Raw genomic sequence first — 22,831 nt, 5'->3', positions numbered from 1 at the left:
ATAAATGGCATAAGAATCCGCCTGCAATGCAGGCGACCCATGTTCAACCCCTGGGGCAGGAAGATCCCCTGGAGAAGGAAATGGCAACTCACTCCATTATTCTTGCCTGGGAAATCCCATGGACAGAGGAGTCTAGTGGGCTACAGTCCATGCGGTTGCAAAAGTGGGACACGACTTAGCTAGTGAACCACCACAGTTGATGGCTTTGGGATTAGCAAGGAGACAGAAAGTAGATACTGATTTGAACAAGGAAAGGTTAATCTATTATTAAGAGAGAACTGGAGTAACAGAGAATTGGCTAGTAGGAGTTAACAAGAATTGTAAAGAACACAGATATGATAGATATAAGGGGCAACCACTACCCCTAAGCTGAGCTGAAGGTCCAAGAACTATCCCATCACAAGGGCTGAGATCCAGAGATCTTAATGGAGATGGGAGAGCACTGGCTCCCTAATAGTGAGTCATGGGGTGCCTTAGTGGAGACACTCCCTCTGGGGTCCTGAAAGAAGTCATTCCTAGCAAGGTATCAAACCCCGGAATTTGCTAGGTGCTCAGGAAAACTTCTGGCTGCCAATGGAGCTGAAAAGCTGTCCTCGGCAGGAGTCTACTGTAAAACTTTCATGGGTACCTTGGGCCAGTGTAGCTCCAAGCTAGTGCCTGAGATAAAAGTTGAACAGCCAGCTCTCTTGTGCGTTCCCAGTGTTCATGGTAGGGCTATTGAAAAGTATATCCCAATAGCAAAATAACTATATTCCACCAAACAATATGCACCCTTCTCACAAGTGAAGGGGAAACCTCAAAATGGGGAGACACAGAGTGCCAACAGCCATTGTATCCACTGTTAGGACTATGTGAATTACTTCTCCAATTCTGTCACAGTCCCACCTAATATTCTGTCACCTAAAGACTGAATTATAACGTTAACTTTTAACAACTTCTGGTGTAATATTAGAAAAAAAAATGGGAAGGAAAGAAGAAAACTGGTAGCAGATACAAATACACATATACATACAAAAGGCAACAGAAAAATGTGCAAAGCTACTGCAATCCTCATTTATCTCATTGGCCAGGAGACCATAACTGATACTCACGGCTTCCTTCTTCCACTATTCATTCTGAGTGAACTCTGTCTGCAAGCATTCTGTGCTGTTAATGCTGGCAGATAAAACAAATCCATATCCTGAATATTTGTCTGTTTTAATGAGGATAAATCTCTGCTCCCTCAATGATGGAAAATCAGATATAATCAACCTGTCACCCAGTGGCTGGCTGGTGCCCCTAGGCACTCAATGTTGATTTCTCATTGACTAAGAACTCAGCAGAGGACTGCGTCTGCGATTAAGAGGATAGATAAAGAGATAAGGAAAGAATTTTGCAGTTAGGAAAATAGAGGAGAGAAAAGAAGCTGATATTCCTTGGTTTACGCAGAAAGCCAATAAAGCCCCAGCACAGGACTTACTCTGTTCACGTAGGCCTCAGGCGCCCTTTCAAATCGCGGAAGGTGCCCCACCTTAGGCACCTTCTCGAGTGGGTCTTAGAAGCCCAGGCAGGAAAGTGAACACAGAGGGCCCCTGCGCTTCAGGGGATCAGCATGAAAAGGAAAAGGAAAGAGAAAGAACTGACATGAGGAGACCAAGTCTGATGAGCAAGGCCCACACTTTATTTTCCAAAGTAGTTTTTATACCTTAAGTTGTGCATAGAGGATAATGGGGTGGGGGCGGTAAAGTCATGCAAGGTCAGCGGTCCTTGATCCTTATCGAAGCCAAGCTTTTTTTCTGCAAACTTATCATATGCAAAAGCTTTAGGTGATTTACATCATCTTCTGGCCAGGAGGCCTGTTAACATTTTATGACCCTTTCTTCAGAAAACTTGTTTTTCTCTAAAGGAGATTATTCTAAAGTCAGGTGCCACCCTCCGAAAGCATTAGATAAAGTTGCATTCCTATAGGGCAAAAGTGTGGTGGGCTATATCAAGAAAAGAATTAAATCAAGGGTCCAAGGTTACAAACATTAAAGCTACTACTTACATTTCTATACACCAACTATATTAATCAATACACTCCCAGGGACACAGTAGGTAAGGGATATGGAAACTTGGCAGCAAGCATTAGCTCAACAAAGAAATCCTCTACTAGTTCTATTCTAACAATTTTAACTCTCTGAGAAGCTCTGCACTGTTAGAATATCTTAAGCATCCCATGCATCTAGTGGTTGGGAGGCTGTGAACAATCACATCCGTAGCTGCAGGAGTCCAAACAAACCTGTCAGGCAGGCCAGAAAAAGTCATCAGAGGGGTTTGAATTGAAACACACCTATTATGCCCAGGAGACTTATTACCTAGAGTTTTAAGTTGATTTTCTTACAGAGAAAGGTGGTCGGGGATAGCCCCCCCATTAATGTCAGAAGAGTTGGTGAAAGTCGTGAAATAGTGAAACAGACAGATTTTGGTTTTGGGGTAGATGCTCGGGCAGGTCCAGGGGGCCTCTTGAGTTCTGATTCGCCTTTGCATTGTCAGATCCTCTCCGCATGACCTTTGTCATGGGTGGGAACTCCCGTGCTGGCTCCCGGCACAGCAGTAGCACTAGCCAGGCAACTTTAGAAAGAAGTCCATGTTGTGCCCACATAGCCTCAGTTTCTGCCACCATGGCTACTATGCATGGGCCCTCTGCATATGCACTGGGGGAGACAGGAGAAAGGCTAACTGGCATCCATAGAGTGTGTAATTCTGTCCACTTCATTATTAAGAGAAATAGGTGCTCTATGGTGGGCATTCAGATGGGACATGAATTTCTTCAGGATCTCTCCTTTTTGAAAAGTCCATCCTTATACCACTCCCTCAAAATTCCTTGTCACCAATCTTCCAATCTTGTTTCTCCTAAGTCCCTGACCATACAGTTGAACCATGAGCAACTGCCCATGGCTCATTATACACCTTTACTGCTGGCATCCCTCATTTCAGATACACTATACAAATTATATCTACTATTCAAAATTCTTGGAGAAGGCAATGGCAACCCACTCCAGTACTCTTGCCTGGAAAATTCCATGGATGGAGGAGCCTGGTGGGCTGAAGGCCATGGAGTCGCGAAGAGTCGGACACGACTGAGCGACTTCACTTTGACTTTTCACTTTCATGCATTGGAGAAGGCAATGGCAACCCACTCCAGTACTCTTGCCTGGAAAATCCCATGGATGGAGGAGCCTGGTGGGCTGCCATCTATGGGGTCGCACAGAGTCGGACACGACTGAAGCGACATAGCAGCAGCAGCAGCAGCATTCAAAATTCTGCCGACTGGGAGAATTTTCCTTCTCCACTGCACTTTACAATGAGGAGAATTGTAGTGCTATAGCTATCCACTCTTGAATTTGTTGTTTGGTCGCTCAGTCGTGTCTGACCTCTGTGACCCCACGGACTGCAGTATGCCAGACTTCTCTGTCCTTCACTGTCTCCCAGTTTGCTCAAACTCATGTCCGTTGAGTCTATGATGCCATCCAACCACCTCATCCTCTGCCACCTCCTTCTCTTCTTGCTCTCAGTCTTTCCCAGCATCAAGGTCTTTTCTAATGAGTCAGCTCATCACATGAGGTGGTCAAAGTATTTGAGCTTCAGCTTCAGAATCAGTCCTTCCAATGAATATTCAGGACTGATTTCCTTTAGGATGGACTGGCTGGATCTCTTTGCAGTCCAAGGGACTCTCAAGAGTCTTCTCCAACACCACAGTTCAAAAGCATCAATTCTTCAGCACTCAACCTTCTTTATGGTCCAGCTCTCACATCCATACATGACTACTGGACCTTTGACTAGATGGAACTTTGTTGGCAAGTAACGTCTGTGCTTTTTAATATGCTGTCTAGGTTGGTCATAACTTTTCTTCCAAGGAGTAAGCGTCTTTTAATTTCATGGCTACAGTTACCATCTGCAGTGATTTTGGAGCCTAAGAAAATAAACTCTCTTGTTTCCATTGTTTCCCCATCTATTTGCCATGAAGTGATGGGACTGGATGCCATGATCTTAGTTTTTTGAATGTCGAGTTTTAAGCCAGCTTTTTTATTCTCTCTTTCACCTTCATCAAGGGGCTCTTTAGTCCCTCTTGGCTTTCTGTCATAAGGGTGGTGTCATCTGCATATCTGAGGTTATTGATATTTCTCCCAGAAAACTTGATTCCAACTTTAGCTTTATCCAGCCCAGCATTTCACATGATGTACTCTGCATATAAGTTAAATAAGCAGGGTGACAATATACAGCCTTGACATACTCCTTTCCCAATTTTAAACCAGTCCATTTTTCCATGTCCAGTTCTAACTATTGCTTCTTGACCTGCATACAGCTTTCTGAGGAGGCAGGTAAGATGGTCTGGTATTCCCAACTCTTTAAGAATTTTCCACAAGAATTTTCCACAGTTTGTTGTGATCCACACAGTCCAAGGCCCTAGCATAGCCAATAAAGCAGAAGTAGATGTTTTTCTGGAGTTTTCTTGCTGGGTACCAGCTCTTGAATGGTACCAGCATATTCTGCAGACTCCCCTGTAACCCAGGCTTGAGAAATACAATAGGAGCTGCCATCAAAGGAGTCTGAGTCATTTGCTCGTACTTTCCAAATTTGTACAAGCTCTGTCCCTTACATACTACTGGAGCTGAGGGCTAGGCCTCCCCACCAAATATGCCTCAATGGCATATTATTTTGAATTAAAGTTACTTATGAAACATCTGGGCTACCCTGGTGGCTCAGATGGTAAAGAACCTGCCTGCAATGCAGGAGACCCAGGTTTGATCCCTGGGTTCAGTAAGATCCCCAGGAGAAGAGAATGGCCACCCACTCCAGTATTCTTGCCTGGAAAATTCCATAGACAGAGGACCCTGGAGGGGGCTATAGTACATGGGGTCTCAAAGAGTCAAACATGACTGAGTAACTAAAAAAAAAAAAAAGAAATATTGAATGAAAGAGGGACCCTTCAGCCCTCCTGTATACCAGGAGGTATACAGGAAGGTATACCAGGAAGGTATACCAGGTATACCAGGTATACCAGGAAGCAGGAAATAAATCTCTCATGTAAATGGGGGCATGCTCTCCTTCTGTAGGTAGAGGACACCCTATTGCCAGAGACAAGGAATCTGGGGCCAAGAAACCTGTATTAAACATACACACACACTTTGTTACTTCTTTAATTTAATACTACAGCCCAAATTGTTTAGATTCTTGACCAATTGAGCACTCAAAGCCTAAGTTTCTTTGTCCTATCAATTCCTCACAAATTGTATTGTTTCTTTGTGTAAAAAGTGTAAAAGATGTCTACTCTGGCTACCTCTTAGGTCCCATCTTCTATGAGAACTCTGTGTGCATGCATTAAAAGTTGTTTCTTTTATTTCTGTTAGTCTCTCGTGTCAATTTTATTATTAGTCCAGTCACAGGGACTCGGGAGGAGCAGAGGAGGACATTTCCCTCTTCCTGACAATACCATTTCCACTTGATGACAGATTGTTGCTGAGAATGGCCAACTTCATGGCAAGGTAGCTCAGACAACACTCAATGATGAGAAGTCTGGCCCACATGATAAACTGACACCCTACATTCATGTATTCAGGATCTACCTGGTAGCAAACCAAAAAATGTTTCAAAGGCTGTGTGTCAAAGTGTGAAGAGTTAGCTAAAGAGGTCAGAGGTTTACTTCAATATCTCAGAAATCTGCACTGTGATTCTGCTCTTGGTGCTTGTCAGAGGCTCTGTACAGACTTTCCATTTCCTGTAGACACTCAGAAAATCATTGACTCTGCTAGGTCACATAGCCAGATTGGGAGCACAGTATGCATGTGTCCTGGACTTGCTGCACAGCCTTTTATTGCTCTGATAGTCTTTCAAAACTAGCAACCTTAGGGGTTACTCTGTAGACAAGCTGAAGTGGCATGTTCAAAGGTAGTACATGTTGCTTCAAAATCCAGAAGGGCCTTTTGGGCACAGTGACTACTGAATATCCAGAAATGTTACTTAAGTGTCCTTGAATTTTTGTGGGGCTGAATTATCAATATTACCCTCTGGTAATATACCCTCTGGTTATCAATATTATATTACCCTCTGGTTATCAATTATCAATATTACCCTCTGGTTCTCATATACTTTACTAAGACATCTAAAGTACCAAGTACTTCCTGCTCATTGGATACAATCAATAAAATAGCATCAAGAGTAGGCCAGTGTGATGTTTTGTGGAATGTTGGGATGATTAAGATTTCTAGAACAGAAGGACTAACCTGACCCTGAGGCAAAACTGTGACAATATATGGTTGGCCCTGCTAAATAAAAGCAAATTGCTTTTGGTAGTCCTGGTAAATTCATCATATCAGTAGGTACACACCAAAAGCCAGGGGCTGTGCTGATTTGATCAAGTAAAGATACTATATCTGGGTCAGCAACTACAGCTGCCCCTTGGACAACATGGGTTTGAAATAAATGAGTCCACTTACACGTGTATGTTTTCAATAGTAAATACTATAGCATTATGCAATCTGAGGTTTTTTGAATCTGCGGATGCAGAACTGCCAATACAGAGAAACTACACAGTTGGAAGGCTGACTATAAATTATACTCAGATTTTTAACTATTTGGAGGGTTGGTGCCCCTACCTGCATATTGTTCAAAGGTCAGCTGTAATGTGGAATCAGCCAAATTTATGGTAGTCCAGTCATTCTCTAAGATTTATCCAACTTTTGCACAGGCCAAATAAGTGAGGTAAATGGAGATGTGACAAATATCACTAGTCTTATTTCAAGCCTTTGATGGTGGCATTAATCTCAACAATTTCCTCTGGGATATAGCATTGCTTCTGATCTACTGTCTTACAAAGGAAAAGTCCTAAGGTCTTCCACTTAGGTCCCCTACCATAGTGGTTCTGGACCTGTGATTTAGAAAGCTAATATAGTTATATTGTATATCTATTCCAATTATACTTTGAGAAACTGGGGGAAGATCCACAGAGTGGATCTTCTGACCATCTGAGCATACCGTGAGTCAGGCTTGAGCTAAGACTCCATATACTCCACATCCATTCTAAGTCCCCATTTTCACTGGTGGACCACAAGGATATTTTTGGTCCTCAGGAATTAAGTGTGAAAGCTATGATTATTTCCTTTTCCTCAAACTGCAGTTTAACAAATGGCTACAGGTTCCTTTGGGAAAGGCTTAGAGAAAGGTTTATGGTATATGTTTGAGGCAGTGACACAGTGCTCTTCCTCTAGGGGAACAGGGCGGCACATCAATCAAATCACTCTCAACTTGGGAACTGACTTAGGTTTGGAAACTGGATGAAAGGTCATGACGCTCAACTGTGGCCACTAAAGCTTTTTGCTACCTGATCTAGAGCTTCTCCTGTGAAATACACAAAGTGCCAGAAGTCTGTTGATGACTTCACCCACAAAACCATTTGGGGTTTTGGCCCCATCTGAGGGCCAATGCCTTCTGATTACACCTATGTCCCTGCTTTCCTTTATTGCACAGGTAACCCGATTCATCCTTGGTGGTTAAATGTTGCCACTTGGTTTCTGCTGCTATAGGATTCCACCATCTCCACTGAAATTAGGGAGCCAATCTCATGGGTTACTAAAGATAGCAACTATAGATTTTTTCAACAATGCAGGGGCCCCTTCATTGTTTTTTTCTCAATATCTTCGTGAAGGAAGTGTGCATGGGGCCTTGTCATGGAATACAGTTGGAAGATGGGTGTGCAAGTTGCACACAATAAATCCAATCAAACATTCCTTTTGGGGTCCAAAACTCACAAGTTGCAGATATATGCCTGTCCATGCACTCTTCTTTTGAGGTCTCAGAGTATTAAGAAACAGGGGAGAAGTGAAGATTGCTTGCTCAAACCTTTATCCCTCTGCATTCATCTTTCTACAGGTTTATGTACAACTCATTTAGTAAATACTTGCTCTCAAGCTCTCAACTTCCATTCCTCTCTAGAAAGTGTCAGCAAACTCTCTGGAAAGGGCGAAACAATAAATATTTTTTGCTCTGTGGGCGGAAATCATCCATATTGCAACTCCTCAACTCTATTTTTATGGTGTAGAAACAGCTATAGACAATATATAAATAAAAGGGCATAGCTGGTCCTCATAAAATTTTCTCTACAAAAACAGGTGGTAGACTGAATTTGGCCCAAGGGCTGTTTGCCAACCCTCTAGCCTAGAAATTAAAAAAAAAAACTTCCACCTCAGCATTTATATATTTCCCTTACTTACCCCATTTCCATTAGCTAACACATCCCCAGATATAAAAGAACAAAATATATTCTCCATAAATCCATAACATTATTTATTTTAATTATGCATAAAAGCAATGTCTTCCTTTAAGATTAGGCCAGACATGTGCCTGATTTGAAGCACACGATATCCCTCCACTGATTCAGTTATCATTTGAAATTTCTGCATCCTATGGTTAAAGTATGAAAAAATCCTTTTAATGTATGTTTCAGTTGGAAATAAAACAATGTCAGCCTAAACTTTAATTCTTCTTTCAACAGATGACCTCAAGTAGGGCAATTTTTGTCAGGACGATACCACACACTGAGGCCTGTGAAACACATGTTGAATGCCAAGCTCCATGTAGAGAAGGGAGGGGTACCTAATTCTGTGGGATCTGTATTTACACTTAAACCTTCAGGCAAAGGGAAGAGGTTTTATTGGATTTTAAGCAGGGTGATGAACTAATCAGAACTGAAATTTAAAATGATTGCTCTTGAAGCTGTGATGAATATAGATTTTTTTCCCCCTGAGGGGAGATGGTTGGGAAAGCCAGAGAGGAGGCTGAAGGCAATTAGGAAACTAGTAAAAGTAATCCAGGTGAGAGCAGAAGAGGTGTGGAGGCTCAGGATACGATTTGGAAATAAAGAGTTAGCTGAACTCAACAAATAAATCAGTGTGGAGTTTGGGAAGGTTGTTGAGCTGTGAAGTGTGTTAAAGATAGGTTCTTGGCTTGCTGAAAAAGACCACGTAATGACATGCTTGGGCTTCCCTGGTGGTTCAGTGGTAAAGAATCTGCCTGCAATTCAGGAGATGCAGATTCAATCCCTGGGTCAAGAAGATCCTCTGGGGAAGCAAATGGCAATCCACTTCAGTATTCCTGCCAGAGAAATCCCACGGACAGAGGAACCTGGCAGGCTACAGTCCATGGGGGTCACAAAAAAGTTGGACACGACTAAGTGACTGAAAAATAACAACATAATCTCCGCTCTGGATTACTTCAGGGGTAGACCTGGAGCTAAAGTAATGGAGCAAGAAGCCATGAACACTAAAGGAGGTGATGACAAAGTTCAAAGAGATGGGTCATATCTGAAAAAACAAATGTCATGGTCAAAAGCTCAAAGAAAACAATTTGCATTAGAAACCCTCTCTGCACTATTAATGGCTCTCCAGAAGGGCCCACTTATCACCAGTATTACCCACGTATTCTTTTACCCTTTATTCTTACCCCATTTGATGCAGAATCATCCAACATGCAAGGTCTTATACTACCCAGATCTCCATCAAAGTATCAACCAAGTATGAGAATAATTTCTAGAAATTTATCCCACACATGTTAGTATTCAAGTGAAATGACAACCTGTAAAGTTTTTACATTAAAGCATTCTTTTTTTAAAATTTCTATTGAAGTTTCTATTATGGAAAATTCTAAAACATATAAAAGAAAAAAGAACAGCTTCCATGTTTGTCGTTGTTGTTTAGTTGCCAAGTCATGTCCGACTCTTTGCGACCCCATGAACCGTAGCCCACCAGGCTCCTGTCCATTGGATTTTCCAGGCAAGAATACTGGAGTGGGTCACCATTTTCTTCTCCAGGGTAAAGCATTCTTTTTAATATCAAAATGTTGAAACAGCCTACAACTCTACCAAAAGGGAACTAGATAAATAATGATAGAGTCATATGATGGAATAGTAAGCAAAGTTAAAAACAAAGAAGCAACTTTATATGCTGATACGATGTTAGTTCCACAATACAGTTAAATGGGGGAAAAAAAAGCAAAATTTATTTGCATTTCAAAAACAGAGAAAATATATACATCTTTTTTTTTTTTTTTAAAAGAAAAAGCATTAATTGCCTCCAGAGAGGAAAACTGGGTATTAAAGGACACAGTGAAAGGAAAAGGGCTACTGGATGCTGGGGGTGTTCCATCCAAATTAGGGAGCGCGAAAACAACAGAAGTCATGGTATCTAATAAATACGAACTCTGTCAGAAGTCAGCAAAGAAAGAGCCCAAACAATTGCTATGGAACAGGACTAGAAAGCAATAGTCCAAACAGAAACAAGAAGACAGAGAGCTCTAGGAAGGGACCCATGAATTTGATAGGTTTGATTAGGTGAAAAATATCTTACTGAGACAGTGTTGGGTTATATAGAAAACCATATATGGAAAAACTAAACACGTTCTTTTTTCTTAAGTGAGTTTATGATTAACTCAAAGATTTTTAAAAATTCTACAAGGAAGCATGTTCATAATAGACTTGCTCGGCTCACTGGTGAACAAGACTTAACAATAAATACATACTAAAATGCCAACAAAATGTGAGACTATACTGTGACATCTATTGGCAAATCAAGGTAGGGAGTGCAGTGAGTATGTGTGTGCAAAAGCTTAAGATTTATCTACCATGTGGGCAGTCAGTAGGTAATGTCAAAATAATACATTAAGAAATAGCAGTATAAGCATATTATTTCAAAAGGTAAAAATGGGAAGAAACATCTAAAAGAGGTGAAAGCGATTGCCTTCTCATAGCACGATTGGGAGAGATGAGGGTTGAGAGGATTTCTGTTGCTATTGCAGAATCTTTTAAATCCTACTTAATTTTATTTACATGTAAGTCAGGAGAAGTATAGGATTTGGAATGAGATGACTTAGATTTGAATCTTGGCTCTGACATTTCACTAGCCTTGTAGATAGAGGAAAATTACTTATTTTTCAATTTTCCTATCTCTAAATTAGGGGCAAAAACATGCACTTCACAGAGCAGCTTTGAAAATTAAATAACTCATTCACGTAAGTTCCTAAAATATGCCTGGCACATAACTGCTCAGTAGTAAAATAGTAACTGAGGACAAAAATTATTAAGACAATAAATATTAACTACTGTTATTTGGTAAAAATATAAAGGCATTAATAACTAAAATCTATTTTTTATACATATGAGTCACATACGAAAGTCTGCTCCTTTTAGGAGCAGAGGAAACTTTAATTTTATTTAAGGTAATATTCCCAGTAATTAAGTAGGACTTTACCTCTTTAGGCTTCAGTCTTCACTTTAATCCATAGCTGGAGGTGGGGAAAAAGACCCATGAAAAATTCCAGTTACAGTAAGAGCTTAAATTGGAATCAGAAGGTAAGTTTTAGCTAGATAGGGTGAAAGGGGAAGGAGAGTTCCAGGCAGGAAGAATGACACAAAGACCTAAAGGCAGGAGGGACTTGGTAAAAGAAAAGGAAAGAAAAAAAGCTAGTAGAGCTAGAATAAAGGACACGCACAATAAAGGACAGAAATGGTATGGACTTAGCAGAAGCAGAAGATATTAAGAGGTGGCAAGAATACACAGAAGAACTATACAAAAAAGATCTTCATGACCCAGATAATCACAATGATGTGATAACTCACCTAGAGCCAGACATCCTGGAAGTCAAGTGGGCCTTAGGAAGCATCACTATAAACAAAGCTAGAGGAAGTGATGGCATTCCAGTTGAACTATTTCAAATCCTCAAAGATGATGCTGTTAAAATGCTGCACTCAATATGCCAGCAAATTTGGAAAACTCAGCAGTGGCCACAGGACTGGAAAAGGTCAGTTCCAATCCCAAAGGAAGGCAATACCAAAGAATGTTCAAACTACTGCGCAATTGCACTCATCTCACATGCTAGCAAAGTAATGCTCAAAATTCTCCAAGCCAGGCTTCAACAGTACATGAACCATGAACCTCCAGATGTTCAAGCTGGATTTAGAAAAGGCAGAGGAACCAGAGATCAAATTGCCAATATGTGCTGAATCATCAAAAAAGCAAGAGAGTTCCAGAAACACATCTACTTCTGCTTTACTGACTACACCAAAGCCTTTGACTGTGTGGATCACAACAAACTGGAAAATTCTTAAAGAGTTGGGAATACCAGACCATCTTACCTGCCTCCTGAGAAATCTGCATGCAGGTCAAGAAGCAACAATTAGAACTGGATATGGAACAATGGACTGGTTTAAAATTGGGAAAGGAGTATATCAAGGCTGTATATTGTCACCCTGCTTATTTAACTTATATGCAGAGTACATCATGCAAAATGCTGGGTGGGATGAAGCTAAAGTTGGAATCAAGTTTTCTGGGAGAAATATCAATAACCTCAGATATGCAGAAAATGACACCACCCTTATGACAGAAAGCCAAGAGGGACTAAAGAGCCCTTTGATGAAGGTGAAAGAGAGAACAAAAAAGCTGGCTTAAAACTCAACATTAAAAAAACTAAGATCATGGCATCCAGTCCCAGCACTTCATGGCAAATAGATGGGGAAACAGTAGAAACAGTAGCTGACTTTATTTTCTTAGGCTCCAAAATCACTGCAGGTGGTGACTGTAGCCATGAAATTAAAAGACGCTTGCTCCTTGGAAGGAAAATTATGACCAACCTAGACAGCATATTAAAAAGCAGAGACATTACTTGCCAACAAAGATCAATCTAGTCAAAGCTATGGTTTTTCCGGTAGTCATGTATGGATGTGAGAGTTGGACAATAAAGAAAGCTGAGCGCCAAAGAATTGATGCTTTTGAACTGTGGTGTTGGAGAAGACTCTTGAGAGTCCCTTGAACTGCAAAGAGATCAAACCAGTCCATCCTAAAGGAAATCAACCCTGAATATTCATTGGAAGGACTGATGCTGAAGCTCCAAAACTTCGGCCGCCTCATGCGAAGAGCTGACTCATTTGAAAAGACCCTGATGCTGGGAAAGATTGAAGGTGGGAGAAGGGGATGACAGAGGATGAGATGGTTGGATGGCATCATCGACTCGATGGACATGAGTTTGAGCAAGCTCTGGGAGTTGTTGATGGACAGGGAGGCCTGGTGTGTTGCAGTCCATGGGGTCACAAAGAGTCAGACAGGACTGAGTGACTAAACCGAACTGAGAGCTAGAACAGAGAGTGATGATGAGAGAGATGTGCTCTGGGCAGGAACTAAATCAAGCCATGCCTTTAGGCTATCTTAAGGAGTTTGACTTACCCTGAGGCAATGAAAGGCTTTAAGCAGCTGGGTAAGAAGACCAATATTCTGAGAAGATCCCTCTAGGTACCCTGCGAAGCAACTAGAAAGAAGTTCAGAGAGGCAACAGGGAGGACACATTGCCAAAGTTCAGGCAAGAGATGCTAGTGCTAGGAATAGAGAAAAGTAGATGGATTTGAGAAATATTTATTTAAGAGGTAAAACTGACAGAACTTGGCGAAGGGAGACTTCCAGGAAGGAATCTTTCATCTTTTTTTTCTGGTCTAGTCTAATTACATTATATTCTTTACGTGAAAGCTGATCTCTCAAACTTCTCACCAATACAAATGTACTCAATTGTAGAATATTTGCAAACAAAAGCTGCAAGGCATTTCAATCACAAAATTAACTTTTCACTTCTAAATGGTAAAACCCAGATCTTGGAACAGAACCAAAAGGCACAAAAATAACACTGAATTCACAGAAATCAGATGGAAATAATAGCAATATAAATTAAATAGCCTAATTAAGTATGTTTCCTACTTCCCAATTTCTGCAATGTCTATTAAAAAAAGCAAATATTCTTCCTGCCCAATGCCTCTCTCTCCTTTCTGTGCCATTTTTACTCCAATATTTTTATTCCATAATAGTTTAAGTGGAAAGAGAAATTTTACATGTTTTGCAAATAATTTATTAATAAAAATTGTGTGTGAGTTCACAGGTGAGCCAGCAGACTATATTATATCACATATGTAAGTCACATGATAAAAAGACACCTCACCCAGCTCAGGTGTATGTGGAGTATATGTTGCTTGGGGTGGCAGTATCCTAAATGATGTGAGATCTCAGTTGACTCTTAAGAATCAGAAAAAGTTATAGAAGTAAACATAAGAGGGAAGGTGCTCTGAGCAGTGCAGAGGAACAACAAAAACAAACCAAACAGATGACATCTGTTGCTGAAATAAAAAATTCTGAGTATAAATCCATAGTTAAATGAGGGTCATACCTGGTGGGGCCATATTAAGGGCCATAGATTCTCTATCCTGTGAGCTATGAAAAGTCATTACATGATTTGAAGCAGAGGAGAAAGAAGTTCAGGTTTATATTTTTAAAGAGATTAGCACCTCAGGGGTTCTTCTGAGGATGGATTTGAGCTTAACACTATCCGTTGAGATATCAGGTGGCAGGGGACTATGGTACCCAAGACAAAAGGTGACGAGATCCTGAACTAGAGCAGTAGAAGTAGGAGAGGAATTTGTGAAACAAGAAAAAAAAAAAAAATAGGTGGAAAACCTTAAAGAGATTCAGTATTCTGATAGTTCTAGAAGCTAAAATGAGAGTAAAAAATGACCTCTGGATTTCTGGCATGACACCTGAATGGTGATACAGATCAATAACCCCTTCTCCAAAATCCCAGGAGCCTAATATGTTTCAAAAATTGAGATATTTTGGATGTTATAAAGGAGATATGGTTTACATAGCCAATATAACAGAGTATCCCCCAGCAGCACTTGGATGGTACCATGTAGTCAAACACCGGAGAAGGCAATGGCACCCCACTCCAGTACTCTTGCCTGGAAAATCCCATGGACGGAGGACCCTGGTGGGCTGCAGTCCATGGGGTCACTAAGAGTCGGACACAACTGAGCAACTTCACTTTCACTTTTCACTTTTATGCACTGGAAAAGGAAATGGCATCCCATTCCAGTGTTCTTGCCTGGAGAATCCCAGGGACGGGGGAGCCTGGTGGGCTGCTGTCTGTGGGGTCACACAGAGTCGGACACGACTGAAGCGATTTAGCAGCAGCAGCAGCAGCAGCAAACACACACAGAGGGGTTTCCCAGGTGGAGCTAGTGGTAAAGAACCCGCCTGCCAATGCAGGAGATGTAAGAAAGGAGGGTTTAATCCCTGGGTCAGGAAGATCCTCTGGAAAAGGGCATGTCAACCCACTCCAGTATTCTTTCCTGGAGAATCCCATGGACAGAGGAGCCTGGAGGGCTACAATCCACAGGGTCGCACAGAGTCAGACATGACTGAAATGACTTGGCACACACACACTCAAACAAGCACAGAACTATTTCTTCAGCCAGACACATCCACCAAGCAGAGTAGATGATAAACAGCTTCCTGACAATTCACTCAGGTTTCATGGCAAATGTACTGAATTCTACTGAAAAATGAGTTAACCAAAAAAATTTTTGTTATCAGAGATTCTTTTGGTTTTGGATTTGTGGATAAGATACAGTAAATGTACTAATGCTCATAAAGAAGATACAGGAAGTAAAAGAGGTTGTCTTTTGCTGTTGCTGCTGCTGTTTTGATGGGATGAAGGTTCTGGTTTACACATGTATAATCTCAGGTAATTATGACATCTTAAAGATGTCCAGCAGGCAATGGGATAGATGAGATGAAAAAACTAGTTTGGACAGTTTGAAACTGTAACAATTATAGGGGAAAAATGTGTACTTGGGAAAATAATCTCTGTTTAGCGCCAAAAATATGAGGCCAACCCAGAGAATGACTGAAGAAGATTTCATCTAATTGCCAGTAGTCACTAATGACCTAGAATTCAGAGTCCTACTTGTCTCTGCTTTGCCATAAGTTAATGCATGTTGGTCTTTTGTCTTTACTGGCACTATTTGAATTCATTGCTGCTCCAGTACTTTTGCCTGGAAAATCCCATGGACAGAGGAGCCTGGTAGGCTGCAGTCCATGGGGTCGCTGGGGTTGTTAGAGTCGGACACGACTGAGCGACTTCACTTTCACTTTTCCCTTTCATGCATTGGAGAAGGAAATGGCAACCCACTCCAGTGTTCTTGCCTGGAGAATCCCAGGGACGGGGGAGCCTGGTGGGCTGCCGTCTATGGGGTCGCACAGAGTCGGACATGAGTGAAGCGACTTAGCAGCAGCAGCATTGGCCCCATAGTAATTGTGTTTTGATTACTCAAATTATAACAAACTAATCATTCTGATCCTAACTAGATGCGTAATTAGATAGGTGATTAAAAATATTTCTTTCTCAATAAGATTTTACAGTCATAAAAGATCTAGCATAACAAATGTATTTTTATATTCTATGGACCAAAAAGTTAAATACATCTGAAGATGATCTGGGCATTAATCATTTCCAAAATATTAAAACAGTAATATTTGCTTTTGGAGAAAGATTCCTTTTACCAGGAATCAGAAGGCAGGTTAAAATTAAAAGCTTCTATGGAAGGCTTAATCATCCAATCAGAGTTTCCAAGCGTACATCCCTACAGGTCCTTTAGGGATCCAGTCAAATTTCTCAATTTCCCAATCTAGTTTTTGCAGGGGGTGGGTAAATGGTATGATTTCTACAATATGTCTTATGTTTGTTTCATAGTAAAAGGAAAACATACATTAACAAACGACAAACCAAAGAATAAACTTGCCAGTTTACTATAATAATATTTTTCACCCTCTACCCACCATATAACTCAGCCATAAAAGTTAGCACTTAGAGCTGGACATAATTCTTTTTCTCTCTCAAGCTTTCATTTGATAATAGTTACCACTGAAATCCCTTCAGAAAAACCTTTCCAATTTTTCCTATCCCCAAACATACCACAATATACTGAGAACTCATTTAAGATAACAATGATGTACAATAAGGTTTCATGCAGTTCCTAATGTTTGAGAGATTGGTCTAGCACCAGGTCCTAGAGCCTCTAGCCATCCAATAAATGTTTCATAAGGATTACAGTATAATTTTATACATTTTTTAAAGTACAGTTTGATTTTCTTCCCCGTGAATGTGTGTGTGAGAGAGAGACATAAACTGCTAGAAAAATCAGCCTTAAAAAAATGTAAATTCAATAGGACATCACCATTTTTATTGTAGGTTCCAGCCCATCTGGGCCCATAAAATCAATGCAGTGTTTTAGGACCAATATTTTTTACAGTAAATAATAGAGAACATCCAGTTGTAAGGTTAGTACTGCCTTGTAAACCTTGCTTCATTTATATATACACATACTTCAGGCTATTGTATTGAAGAATAGAATGCAATTCTGAGGACTGCAGTCCAAAAAAAAAAAAAAAAGTTTTAAAAACATTGATGTTTTATTGGCTTAAAATAAAATACATTTTAAGCCAATATAATAAAAGATCAGAAGACTAAATTATGTCGTCCAAGTTGAGTCAAAAAATTAAATGTGGCTCTGAAATACCAAGGAAGGATTAAAAATCTCAAGCCACATATCATCATCAATACACATGTGCTCACAGTGAGAGAAAAGACTGACAGCCTCACTCAGTCTCCCTGGAGTCAGGCATCATCTGGGCAGTAGAAATTAGAGTAAATCAGAGCTGGACAAAGAACAATTGACTGTTCTGTAATTACAAAGGACTTACAAACTATATGAAAGACAGAAAGATAAACATCTTAAGATAAATGAGAAGGTGGGTGGTGAATAACATGGGTCTTGAGTCAAGTCACTCAAATAAGGCCATGTCTACTATTAACTTGCTAGGTGAACTGAAGTTAGAATCTCTTCTCAGCTTCAGTTCATCACAAAATGGATGGGTTGACTGGATATCCAATGTGAGAAGGGGATCCTAAGAATGGTAGGGCTAGAAGGCAGTCCTGACTTAAGTCCTCATTATCTTAATCTAGGGAAGTATTATTTTTTTCTATTTTACAGATAGTTTAAATGAGACACACTGTTACTCTAGATAATGCAGATATGTTACATTTCTCTCTAGAATTAAAAGCAAAGATAATCTAATAACATCTGGCCCAATAATCAATAAGATTAAATTAATACCATACACTCAAGAGAGCAATGTGTGTGCGCTCAGTTGCTCAGTCCTGTCTGACTATGACCCTGCAGACTGTAGTCTGCCAGGCTCCTCTATCCATGGGATTCCCAGGCAAGAATACTTGAATGGGTTGCCCTTTCGTTCTCCAGGTGATCTTTCCCACCCAGGGATCGAACTCTCATCTCCTGCTCTGGCAGATAGATTCTTTACCACTGACCCACCTGTGAAGCCCCTCAGAAGAGAGAGCAATACCCATATCTAATTTTTAAACAGTATTTAGCACATATATTTCTCTGTATGGCGAGAAGAGGGAAGGTGAGGCTCTTTTATGAAAAGCAAAACGCACTGGTTAAAGCTGTCATTAATAATAATCTCCTATTGTGCTGTGATTGAATTTTTAACTTTAATTGCACCTTAAAATATTATTTGTGTTTCGTAAGGCATTTTAAGTGTTCAATTTAAACTATGTTAAAAAAAATTAGCAAAGATAGAACTAAAAAAATCTAGACAGTGAGACTGTATATTATTAAAATTTCTATGTAAAAATGTTAGTCAAAGCAATGCAAAAAGAAAGATGCTTGGTACAAACTGTTCAGAATGTTTCAACTAATATGTATGCTAGACTACAGATATTAAAAGTTAAATTTAAAGAAATTTATTTGTAGGGCATGATTCTAACCTTACATAGTTTAGCCACAAATTCAAGGAAAAATTTGCATAGTAAAAAAAGCAATAGATTTCCCCACAACCAGAAACTCTCAAATAAAGGCAGCAACTTTGATTTTTAATAATACAAATTGAATTAAAATGTCTTCAATATTGCAGCATAACTTCTATAGCAAATTATGTTCACTGTTCACTTGATAAGGTATTTTGAAAACCAGAAGAATTGGTAACTCCATGGAGTTCTTAAAACAGAAACAGTTATTTGATCAATTTTAAAATAAGGTGTTCGATGGACTTTGAAAGAAAAGAAAATAAAAATCTAAGGTAAGCACCGGTTTTACCCTCATTTCTTGGGCTTCAGAAAAGCCTAATTAGGCAGGGAAAGGAATTTGGGCCTGGCACACCCAGGTTCAGACGTGGCAGGTTCCTGAAACAAAGTTTTTTTGAACCTTTGAGTCATATGCCACAGGCAGACCAAACCCGCGATATGCAGGTTGTTAAGTCAACAGGTCCTTTAACGAGATGGTGTGCGGTCGGTGAGTGGCAGTTGGATTTCCTCCTGACACGAAGAAAATAGCTTCTTGATCAAACCGGAAAGTGGGCGCAGCTCTGGCTTAGGGAGCGCACCCGGAAAAGTGCAGAGACCAAACAGACAGAGAGAGAAGGATGTCCGCGTCCCGACCACAGAGCGCCTTCCAAACCACTCGGAAACCATTCGAATGGCTCGGCGGCCGCGGTTTCCAGTTAGGACTGTCTGGGGTCCGGCTGGGAAAGTTGTCTGCCAAGCTCGGCCCTTCCCGCCGCGGGCTCGCCGCTCCGGCACCCACACCGGGGAGGGAGGAGACCTACAACCTGTTAGCCCGAGAGGAAGCGCGGCCGCCCCGGTCCCTGCCCTTCACACCTCCCCACCCCACCCCCAGTCCGCGACCCTCAAAGGGACAGGCTCCGGGCCCCCGGGACTTCGGCCCGGGGCTGGATCTTCTGGAGCCTCCTTACAGAGGGCACCGCGGGTGACAGAGTGACCCCCGGGGCGTCACCTCCCCCGGCCTCGGGCACCTCTTTCGGCCTCTCCCGAAGGGCAACTGAAACACCGCTCTCGAGACCATTTCCAACCGGCCACCAGGACCGTCCCGGTCTCCCCGCCACGTAAGCCTCCGCGTCCATCCGACCCCCCTCCCCACCTCCGATGCTGCCCTGGGACAACGGGTCCCCAGCCCCGACACCAGCGCCGGCCCGCCGACTCACCTGGCGGGTGGGCAGGGCAGGGCAGGGCAGGGCGGCGGGAAGCGGCGGCACGGCGGGCGCTGGACGTGGGCCGGGCGCCAGGTGCAGGTGGCGGCGGCGACGGCTCCGGTTGCTGTCGCTACAGTTGCCGCTTAGTCCAGCTCCTCCTCCGCCGCCGCCTCCTGCCTTCCCGCTGGGCCTCCGGCGTTGCCAGGAGAGGCCGAACCGAGGCTCCGCTTCCTCTCGGAGTCTCCCAGGTGAGCTCCAGCCTGCGACGTCGGCAAGGGCGAGGCCCCCGCCCCGCGCCTGCGCGCCAGCCTCCCGCCCCGCCCAAGCTCTACCTGAGCGCTCCAGGTGAGGACCGAGGTCCGCGCTCGGGGCGAGGGCGCAGTCCCTGGCCGCGCGCAGCCGCCGCGCGGCTCCTCTGTCCGCGCGAGAGGCGAGTCTGGTTCTCCGTTCCGGGCGAGTCTCAGCCTGTCTACCCTGAGGAGTCCTGCGCTGACCTGATGTCAGGGGTCACCTTGTAACCGGGACACAGTCTGAGTCCTTAGGGAACCAGAGGATCTAGATATCCCTCAGACACACTTGTCTTCCTCAGCGTTTTACCAAAATGAAGGGGTGGGCTGTCCGGAGATCGGGGTGTCCCGTGCCTCCGAGGACCACCTCATGACTAGCGACGGTTGGCTCGTAGGGTTTCCACGAGCAGAGTTCAGCAGCGTCTGTCACCACTTAGGTTCGTGAGCTATTGGGTGAGCTTCCTTCCCATGCAGTCTTGATTTCATCACTTGACTCACTTCAGCGCAGCTAGTGGTTTCCGTTTCTGCAAGCGCGCGCTCTGGTAGGGGCGCCTCACGTCCAAAGGAGGAGCCTCTGTCTTCCAAAGAAGAGCTTCTGGTATTTGGCAGAGCCTCGCGAATTTGGGGCGCGCCACTCCTTCCTGGGTTGCTATCGAAAGGCAAACCGATTGCCAGATGAGAGGGAAAGCAGCGACAGTAGAGAACAACCCGCTGTCCTTGTTTGCAAAGACGCTGAGGTTTCCTAGAGAGGGCTTGCTTCTCCGCAGTTTTGCTTAAACCCAACATCTATTGGGAAGTGAGAACGCAGTCTCTAAGGAACTGGTGGGATTTGCTGTTCTTCCCAAAACCAAAAGAAGAAAGAAAGACAAATTTTAAATCTTTCTATGATAGATACAACTTTCTGTTTCAGTCTTCCTGCTGCTGTTCTGACAAGCATTGACACACCCGAAACCAGGACTTAAAATGACCTTTCTACCTTCCTATGAACTTACTCATTTATTTAGCTGTATCTTGAATGTACATGGGACTATTAAGAGAAAAATAGCTGAAAATGTTTCAGTGGCATGCTTAATTACCTGGTGGCAGGTTTTTCCATAAAGTTTACCTGTGGCCTTCCTCCAGCATTTTGGTACATACTCTTAACCTAAAGTACTTTACTAGTTTTACTTTACTAAAGTAAAGGTTTGTTCACAAAGAGTCAGACACGACTTAGTGGCTGAACTGAACTGAAAAGTAAAGGCTTAGAAATACTGGTCAGTACAGTATCAACAGGTGTAGTTTTAGGACTTGGTTCATCTAACATTGGTTTTAGCATCCACAGTACTATTTTATATTACAGTCATAAATCGGGTTTAAAACTTTAGTTAGTTGTTTATTTTGTATATTGTGGTTACCTGAAGCTGAAACTCCAATACTTTGGCCAGCTGATGTGAAGAACTGACTCACTGGAAGAGACCCTGATGCTGGGAAAGATTGAAGGCAGGAGAAGAAGGTGACAACAGAGGATGAGATGGTCGGATGGCGTCACTGACTCAATGGTCGTGAGTTTAAGTAAACTCCAGGAGTTGTTGATGGACAAGGAGGCCTGGTGTGCCGCAGTCCATGGGGTCGCAAAGAGTTGGACACAACTGAGCGGCTGAACTGAACTGCAAGCATCAAGAAACCATTTTATGTTTATGACATTTTAATATGTGTGTGTGTGTGTGTGTGTGTGTGTGTGTGTGTGTGCTAAGTTGCTTCAGCCATGTCTGACTCTTAGTGACCCTATGGACTGCAGCCTGCCAGGCTCCTCTGTCCAAAGGATTCTCCAGGCAAGAATACTAGAGTTGGGTTGCTGTGTCCTCTTTCAGTGGATCTTCCCTGCCCAGGGATCAAACCCTTGTTTCTTTATGTCTTCTGGGTTAGCAGGCAGGTTCTGTACCACTATCACCACCTGAAAAGCCCCTTTTATATCAGTACTTGCCTGCAATTTTTTAAGCTCTCCCTTTCTTCCCACAAAAGTTCAGGAGCTACTTATGTGTATTACCATACCAACTTGATCATATTTGTTGTTAGATCCAGAGCTAAAAACACTACCTAAATTCCACATCCCCCAGCTCCTTTTTAAAAAATTCCGCTACTTTCTTTGTTGTTTGCTTTTAAGCAGATATTAGAGTGTCAGCCTTTGCGAAATTGGGGAGAAATACGAAGCCAATAAACTTGAACCGAGAAATTAATAAACTAAGAAATCCTAAACCAAGGAGTCTATGTTTCTTATCTGGTACTCCTCATCCCTAAATGAGGCAGGAGCCAAAGACTATCAGATTTTTGATGTCCCACCAAGCAACAAGCAATTTTCACTAACAGGGCAGGATAGAGCAGATGAATATAGAAAAGCAACCTGGAATCCAAGAACTGAAATTCTTTGACGGCAATTCTAAGTCAAATAATAACTGCCAGGCTACTCTGTTCATGGATTTTTCAGGCAAGAAAACTGGAGTGGGTTTCCATTTCCTACTCCAGGGGAATTTCCCAACCCAGGGATTGAACACTTGTCTCCTGTACTCCAGACAGTCTCCTCCATTGACTGAGCCACCTGGGAAGCCGAAAGAGAAGCTAGGGGAGAACAAGTAAATAGGACCAAAATGCTGCATGAGTGAAAAAAGACCAGGA

General features: G+C 42.2%; 1 protein-coding gene across 1 annotated transcript in view; it reads right to left on the bottom strand.

Moving 5' to 3' along the window:
- Positions 1 to 20,191, bottom strand: part of GALNT3 (polypeptide N-acetylgalactosaminyltransferase 3) — a 51,842-nt gene extending 31,651 nt beyond the window's left edge. The window contains exon 1 of the mRNA XM_027558840.1: positions 19,905 to 20,191. The gene's annotated coding sequence lies outside the window, so the exon portion shown is untranslated. The remainder of the gene's footprint in view (positions 1 to 19,904) is intronic.
- Positions 20,192 to 22,831: the final 2,640 nt, after the last annotated feature.

This window comes from Bos indicus x Bos taurus, chromosome 2 (assembly GCF_003369695.1).
Source record: "Bos indicus x Bos taurus breed Angus x Brahman F1 hybrid chromosome 2, Bos_hybrid_MaternalHap_v2.0, whole genome shotgun sequence".
Classification (NCBI taxonomy): Eukaryota; Metazoa; Chordata; class Mammalia; order Artiodactyla; family Bovidae; genus Bos; species Bos indicus x Bos taurus.
Note: the sequence above shows the minus strand (reverse complement) of the source record. Positions and strands in the feature narration are given on the sequence as shown.